This window comes from Dipteris shenzhenensis, unplaced genomic scaffold, assembly GCF_047967505.1.
Source record: "Dipteris shenzhenensis isolate YYH24624 ecotype China unplaced genomic scaffold, Dip_SZ_1.0 scaf0175, whole genome shotgun sequence".
NCBI lineage: Eukaryota > Viridiplantae > Streptophyta > Polypodiopsida > Gleicheniales > Dipteridaceae > Dipteris > Dipteris shenzhenensis.
This window is the reverse complement of record NW_028239481.1, coordinates 31,497-40,481: the sequence shown is the minus strand read 5'-3', so window position 1 is coordinate 40,481 and position 8,985 is coordinate 31,497. Positions and strand designations below refer to the sequence as shown.

Below are 8,985 nucleotides of genomic sequence, written 5' to 3'. Positions count from 1 at the left end.
TGTCTCACAGTTCGGCGGAGGAACCTTGGGACACCCCTGGGGAAACGCACCAGGCGCCGTAGCTAATCGAGTTGCATTGGAGGCTTGTGTACAAGCTCGTAATGAGGGACGTGATCTTGCTCGTGAAGGTAACGAGATTATCCGCGAAGCTAGTAAGTGGAGTCCCGAATTGGCTGCTGCTTGCGAGGTATGGAAACAGATCAAATTTGAATTCGACACAATTGATACATTGTAATTTCCGTAACTATTCGGGAATCTCATTCATTCGGTAGGATTCGTGGGGCGAACAGGGAGTATAGGGAGAAGGAACATTCCCCTCCATACTCCCGATATGCCACGGATCGGAGTTGGTAGCTCAGCGGATGAGAGCACATGGTTCCGATCCATGGGGACGGGGGTTCGAATCCCCCCCAATTTGCATAGGAGAGGTGGAATACGAGCTGCAGAGACTCGAGTAGTAAGGAAATGATTCAGTGCCTCTCAGTACACGACACAACTATTTCCACGAAGTGTTATTGGATAATTATTTGTGGGGTTCTAACATATGATTGATCAAATAGATGATCAGTCAATTGCCAATTAGTTATCGGATTCGGAGTCAGTCTCGATTCGACGCCTATTCCGAACAGACGCTGATCCTGATAGTTCAGAAATGATTTCTCCATCTCTGTGTCTATCTCATTGATGAAATGAAATCTAATAGAATCGACTGTTTTTACCTCCGAAGCGAAGGAGAAGAAATGAATGAGGAAATTCCTATGTCTGTGAGAAATCGGTTCGAAGATAAACGCGAATTTGGTGGATTGATCGGGGCTTTCCTCGAAAAAGCCACAAAGGGTTACGTTTTGAGTGAGAGAGGAAGGAATAGAGACATAAGCATTGATACCGACAGGGGGTTGTGGACTCGGTGTGACAACTGCGGTAACATGCTTTACGTGAGATTCCCAAAACAAAATAAAAATATTTGTGAGGAGTGCGGCTATCACCCCCCAATGACTAGTACAGAAAGAATCGAACTTCCGATCGATCGTGACACTTGGATTCCCATGGATGAAGACATGACTGCATAAGATGTTCCAGGTTTCTCTGACGGGGATTCTCATGGAAGTCGCATCATCAACTCCCAGAAACGAACGGGTTTAACTGATGCTGTTCAGACAGGGGTGGGATGTCTAAACGGGACACCTATTGCGCTTGGTGTTACGGACTTTCAATCCACGGGGGGAAGTATGGGTTCTGTGGTAGGTGAAAAGATTACCCGCTCAATCGAATGTGCCACGGATCAATCCCTTCCACTAGTTATTATCTGTGCTTCCGGCGGAGCACGTACGCAAGAAGGGACGTTGAGTCTGATGCAGATGGCTAAGATTCCTCCCGTCCCACAAATACATCAGGTTCAGAAGGGATTATTATATATATCGGTTCCTACCTATCCAACTACGGGTGGTGTTACTGCTAGTTCTGGTACGTTAGGGGACGTAATTATTGCTGAGTCCAAAGCATACATAGCATTTGCTGGGAAAAGGGTGATTGAACAAACACTGCGTCAGAAGATACCCGATGGCTTTCAAGTAGCTGAATCTTTATTTGATCATGGATCACCCGATTCAATTGTTCCACGTAATCCTCTAAAAGGTGTTCCGAGTGAGATATCTGAGCTTTATTCTTCAGCTCCTTGTAAAAGGAATTGAACCTCCTTTCCCCCCATTCGGTTAAACCCCCGTTTCTATCACTCTCCCTCCTTCTCATTAATCAAGTTAGGAATTATCAATTCGGGGTTGTCCTACTAATCTCTCTACCTCTCCAATGAGAGGAATTTATTCAGCGAACCGTCGTAACAATACTTTTCTATCCTTCTCTGATATCACGCCATGCAAATTATGCCACAATGCAATTATACCTCAGTAAGAAATCGAGATTAACCATCGGTATAATTTCGGACTCTGCTGTGCGCCTGATTCGACGAAGTAGACACCGCGGATGTCTGCAGATTCATTGAGTCAGTTGATCGGAGCTGGAATCAGATACCTTACCGGAAACAATATGGATTTCGTAGCAATTTCCGAGTAACTGTCTCGATATATCGAATGTATAAAAACTTCCTTTCTACGTGAGATAAGGAGACTATTATTAGACATTGGGGGATAAAAGATAAAAATAACAATATAATGTCATTATAGATACATCTATCTGTGTCATATCTTTCTTACTTGAGGTGATTCCATTACGACAGCGTCCTATTTACCTTCCATTTCTGTACCCCTAGTAGGTTCGGTCTTTCCGGCAATTACAATGATATCTCTGTTTATTTATATAGAACGGGACGAAATTCTACAATTTCTTGTTCTGTACACTATCTCACGGAAATTGTTCCATAGGATCGATCAATTACGACTACTACTCTTGCTTTTGATTCGGTCGGATATATTCTTTCCACATAGCTTCACCGGCGGTTATTTTATTTGAGCACTTGTTTTAGCACTTGGGAATCTTTAACGTCATCTCAATCTATATCTCACTTTCCCCTTATGGATAAGTGAGACGTGGATCGTTCCATCGTTGCTAAGACATATAGATCTTAGCGACCCCCACCTACGCACCAAAACAGTGGAAAATGTTCTAAACTTCTCGGAAACAGAATCCCTTCCAAGAATCCTTTTCAAAATGAAGTGATGTCGAAGCATCGGCTGTATCTGTATCTGCATCTATTCGGGGAGGGGGGGGGGGGGTAGGGTAGAGGTGGGACCAATAACAATATAAGCGGCTGATTCATTCCAACAAGGCAATTTCTGGAGGGAGTATTAATGAATCGTCAATCCGAATGGTTTCGAGTAGATTCTCCAAGAGGTTCTCGTAGATTCAGTAATTTGTGTTGGGCCCGTATCCCGGTTCGTGGCGCAATGGGTTTTCCGGCGGTTGGAATCTCTAGTTATATTGGTGAAGATTTAATCCCCACACTTCCATCTGGACAGATTGTTTTCATTCCACAAGGTATTGTGATGTGTTTCTATGGTATCGCGGGTCTCTTCCCTGGATTTTATCCGTGGCGTACGATATTTCGGGATGTGGGTAGCGGCTACAATTCATTTGATAAATGAGAAGGAATCTTCCCCATTTCTCGCTGGGGTTTCCCCGGGGGAAACCGTCGTATTTGTATCCAATTTGCAATGAGAGATATACAAGCAGTTAAATTGGAAATTCGAGGAGGTTTCTATCCTCGTCGAGTCCTTTACTTGAAGATGAGGGGTCGGCAAGACATTCCCCTAACCCGGATTGGTGAGGATTCGGCGTCGGGAGAAACAGAAGAAAAAGCTGCTGAACTTGCTCGTTTTTCACGTGTATCAATCGAGGGATTCTAATATTTCGACCGATCCGGAGGTTCCTAGAAGAAGCGAATGAGATGAGGGAAGGAAATTAGGATGGTATAGTGACGATTAGAGAAGGGAATTAGAAAAGAGGATTCGATTACGGGGATTCATCCACTTAGTAATTTACTTCGTGAATTCCCCTCCTCACCATATAAATAATATATGAAATCATACTGTTGGAGACTCCTCCGGTGGTTCTACAATACCCCACGTCGCTCCCCGGATAGAGCTTACGAAGCTAGTAAGCGACTACAATCCGTAAGAGAAGACTCTTCCTATTATCTAGAAACAATATCATCTACGGAAGATTCGTCACAGGCTGCGGTAGCTCATACGGATGCAGAACCTAGTAAATCTCTATCTACTATATATCGGAGTCTTTTAGAATGTAGGATCAGCATATCTGTATCGAAGATTCGGAATAGTCTTAAGTTCTTTATCAGGAGGAAGCAACGCCAGTTGCTCCTGATCGGGAATTATCCTCCTACCTCCCGTGGGAAAGAAATATCGACAGAGGAAAGGTCCCGTGATGCATCTCCATCTCACCCCCCAGTTGCTCTGCCTCTTCAATCAGCGCCTCCACTGGTTCGTCTAGATCCCTGCAGGGTGGGGAGGAAACCAAACATAATTGGTGATTTATCGCAAAATCCACCAGGGGATAATCCTTTGGCTCCTGCGGGTAAATATGTGTCAAGAGAATCGAGTAAGACGGAACAAATGAATAGGAAATTGGCTCGGATCGAAGCAACTCCAAATGATCCTGATTCCTGGACACGGCACCGTCCCACAACTTCTCCGTCACTCCAAATAAATGATAACTCAAATGATAAATTTTCTGTCCGCAAATCAGTGGATTCCCCCAGTAGTACAACGGCTTATGAGTCTATAAGTCTGATGCCACGGTCCATAACTCGTACTTCATCAAGGTTCAACACAGAGTTGACGGGTCAATCGAGTTCATTAGTACTTAACGATTCTGAATTGGCTAAATATCAAGCAGTAGCTCCTATTCAATATATCGGATGTCTATTACTTCTCCCTTCCGCGATTCCAATTGTCTTGAAGAATTGGTTTCTAGAACCTCGGATCAGAAATTGGTGGAATACCTTCCAGTCACAAATATTTATTAATTCTTTCCGGGAAGAGGTAGCTCTCAAACGACTTCAGGAGATAGAAGGCTTACTCCGGTTGGGTGAAACAATGAGAGGCTCTGTATATACCTAATTACAAGACTACGGCACAGATGTGTATGACAAAACTATTCAATTGGTGGTAATATGTAACGAGGGAAACACCCAGATAATCTCGCACCTAGTAACCGACGTAATTAGCATTGCCACCTCGATCTGCTTGTTCGTAGTAGGTAAAGAAAGACTCGCAGTTTCAAATTCCTGGATTCGGGAGTTATTCTATAGCTTAAATGATACGACGAAAGCGTTCTCTACTCCACCATTAACGGATTTATGTATTGGATTTCACTCCCCCCACGGTTGGGAAATAGTTGTAGATTCTCTCCTGGAACATCTGGGATTCGCTCACAACAAATATGTAATCTCTTGTTTCGTCTCAACCTTCCCGGTTATTTCAGACACAGTCTCCAAATATCGGATTCCTCGCCATTTGAGTCGTATATCTCCTTCAATCGTAGCGACTTATCACACAATGAATGAATGATAATCACTCCACCGAGTATCTGCCAGTTGCATCCAACGGAGTAGACTCACTTCTCGTAGGAATTGGATTTTATTATCCTCTTCTGGTATTGGGTAGTGGGAGGATAAAAATTTGCAATTCCCGCAATCGTCGGGATATCAGAATACTCCAAAAGAGGGGAGTAATATTTTACCTATGATGTCAAGAAACAATCTATTTGTGAGAAACCCTAATACTAATAATCGAACTATGCGAAAGAGAAGTAGTAAGGACTGGATGGCGAAGTGGTTGACCCTGTCATTTCCAATGTTGATCACTCTGGATGGAATGAATCGTCCATCCGTATCAAATGCATATCCGATTTTTGCGCAATAGAATTACGAGGATCCACGAGAAGCAACTGGACGTATTGTATGTGCTAATCGTCACTTGGCTAAGAAACCCGTGGATATTGAGGTTCCGCAATCTGTTCTTCCCAATACTGTGTCCGAAGCAGTTGTTAAGATTCCTTATGATATGTAGATAAAATAAGTACTTGCAAATGGTAAAAAGGGAGGATTGAATGTAGGCGCCGTACCGATCCCACCCGAAGGGTTTGAATTGGCTCCTTCTGATCGTCTTCCAACCGAAGCGAGGGAGAAATTAAGTAAACTTTCGTTCCAGAGCTATCGCCCCGATAGAAAGAACATGATAGTAATAGGTCCGGTTCCGGGTAAGCTATATAGTGAAATCGTATTTCCGATTCTCTCACCGGATCCTGCCGTTGATAAAGAGGTACACTTTTTAAAATACCCCCTATATGTTGGAGGGAATAGGGGAAGGGGACAGATCTATCCCGATGGAAGTAAAAGCAATAATACGGTTTACAACGCTTCGGCGACGGGAAGGATAACTAGAATAACACGTAGGGAGAGGGGGGGTGGATACGAAATCACTACCCAAGAGACATCGGGGGGTCGTGAAGTAGTTGATACTGTACCTCCCGGTCCCGAACTTATCGTTTCGGAGGGTGAATATATTAAAGCTGATTAACCATCGACCAATAACCCTAACGTGGGTGGATTCGGTCAAGCAGAGGCAGAGATTGTACTTCAGGATCCATTACGTGTTCAAGGTCTTCTACTTTTTCTTGCATCGGTTACTCTGGCCCAGATATTCCCAGTGTCAAAGAAGAAGCAGTTCGAGAAAGTCCAATTGGCGGAGATGAATTTCTGAGTCCATACTTTTCGGATGTGAACCATCCGGAAAGGGTTGGTAATTGACTGTAAATCCGACGAGTCAAAGACAAATTCTGGATTTCTACCTCTTCTATACGTCTAAACGAAGCGATAAGTACAACTCTTGTGGTATCATTTGGAGCCGGTTGAGTCCAGTTAGCAGTAAGAATAACTGGAATTCTTCAAAAACATATTCGGTGATGAAACCAAGTTTTCAATAATAGTCTCCCCGACAGGTATCAGAAAATATATCCAATTTTGCTAACTATTTTTTCTATTCCGATATCGGTGGTGGCGGGTGAGCCACCGCCACCGTGTACTCCCCCCAATTTACTATGAGGAAATCGACCTGGAATTGGATTTAAACCTCAGGTCGAGTCCTTCCTTCTTCCTCCCGAGTCCAGAGATTTAATGTGATATGATTCCCCCCATCCCTCGATCTCTCGAAGAATCAGACGAGTGACTCGTGGGTTGGTTTGTTATCAAAAGCATATGCACCCTCCCAATCCCGGTAGGAATCTGTCCCATACTTATCAAATGATTGCAATAATTACCGCCCCTTCATCCAATTGCGATCGATTCTTCGGGAGAGAATCGATCGAATAACCTACTCACCCGAGTACGGTACCAGAATTTGACTCTGCTGAGGCGGAGTAGCATATACAGCTGGGGGGTTGTCGCACCCGGAGCAGTAGAACAGACTCCGGAAGAGGGGGTTGACCCGTTTCCGGACCTATGAACCCCCGGGATCCGGCACATCTTTTCACCTGCGAGTAGGAAGAATTTCCCAATGCTTATTCATTCTCAGAGGGATGATCCCAATCCCGAATAGGCTCCATGAAAGAATATTCCCAGTAGACCTATCACGAGTATACCAGCTACGGTACCTATAAGCCACAGAGGAATCCTTCCAGTGGTATTGGCCATTTGTCCCACCCCCCTCCCTTTTTGATTTCATTATTTAGTCACGACTCGAGACACGAACAGTCACAAATAAATCAGGTCTTAGTTTTTCCCAATTGGGGTTATCAAATCTCTTCAGTTTCTAATTGAAGAAGTAGTTGGAAAATGAGACGGCAAGTACGAAGATCAATAAGAGTCCCCGATAAAGGCTTGTACGATTCAATTCCACACTCTGTTTATTCGGGTTCGGTTGCGTCGTGGATTTATAGCTTATATAGGGATTATCGCTGAATGAATTGCATTGCCGATATAGAGCCTGGAAAAAAAACTGTAGGTACAGCTAGTCCGTGGACGGCTAGCCACCTAACGGTGAAAATCGGATAAGTTCTATCTGGAGTCGTTGGTACCTCCTGAGATCTAGTAAATGCATCAGCTTGTTCCAGCGAATCGAAGCGGCCAGTTACTAAAGGAACTTCTTGTCGGCTCTCCGTAAAATATTCATTTGGGCGGGGACTTCCAGAAACGTCGTAAGCCAAACCTGTACTGACGAATAACCAACCTGCAATAGACGGAGAAGGTATAGTAATGCTATGGATGACCCAGTATCGAATACTAGTAATAATGTCAGCAGAAGGACGTTCTCCCGTATTCCCAGACATGTTCAGCTCCGTATATCCCTGCGGGATTAAGGAGGATTGCTTGCCGAGAGGTGTGAGTACCAGTAGATGGAGAATCTACCGGTATACCTGAGCGATCCCCGTTAAGTTGTCATTATTATACCGAGGGTATACCCGAAACATACTGGATTAGTATAGCTAGCCCCCCCTCGAAGCAGCAATATTCCTCTTATTTCGCCGGATAAATAAACGAGTTGTAAATAAACCGAGCGGAGAAACCGTAATTCCCCCCCTCCCCCCCGAGTATACAAATCTATCAGTATTTTCTCCGCGTTTTAGGAGAACCTATGGAAAGAATATGATTCTTTTTTTTTCCCCGATTGTTCAATTGGAGGTTCCGATGCTTCCGGTGAGTCTCAACGCGCGTGGTTAACCCACCACGTCTAAGTTTCTTTCGAATGACTTCCGTATCAAATCCTGCCATTAGAACTATAGGATTCTCCATCGAGAACTCGGGGGAACCTGGTCATGTAGGGGTATCTGATACATATAATTGAGATATTAATATCCAATCTTGTCTTGTTCCTCTTTCTGGGAAGATTCGATTCCTCCCACTCATTCAGAGGTTGGAGATATTTCGATGAACTGTCGATCCCATTCCCAGCTTCTGAAACGCGATCTTCTCGTCGGATAAACTGCTCTCATATGTCTACCAAGCTTCGAATCCCCTTTCGATAGTTCCGAGTAACCAATTATTTTTCTACTAACCTATCTGCTAAATCAATTTGGTACTTAAATCTATGCTTACTCCACCGAGTCACTTCGCTTTTCTATCGTCCGCACCAATCTCAACTTCAGTATTATTTGTTGGATTGAATAAGATCCGGCTTATATGATACAAGAGTATCAGCTTAGAAGGAACGAGGAGTGCCCATTAGCACTTACTGATCCGCCGCACTTACCAATCATCTATTACCAATTAATACCTGAATCTTTTTCGGTAAGTATTTGTACATAAATGTATGTGAACCCAAATGGTTGAAGCACTGCTATCCGGAATTGTGTTGGGTTTGATCCCAATAACTCTAGCTGGATTATTTGTAACTGCATATTTGCAATATCGACGTGGCGACCAACTAGATATTCGGTAGAAGACGGAGACTCATTTGCCTATCCTTCTCCCATTCCTAAGATCTCTCTGGTAATCCAGAGGGATCGGGAAATGCA

General features: G+C 43.9%; 1 non-coding gene across 1 annotated transcript; it reads left to right on the top strand.

Moving 5' to 3' along the window:
* The first annotated feature begins 344 nt into the window (after positions 1 to 344).
* TRNAR-CCG (transfer RNA arginine (anticodon CCG)) lies at positions 345 to 418 on the top strand. The gene has a single exon. It is a non-coding gene; the product is annotated as a tRNA-Arg (tRNA).
* The last annotated feature ends 8,567 nt before the right edge of the window (positions 419 to 8,985 follow it).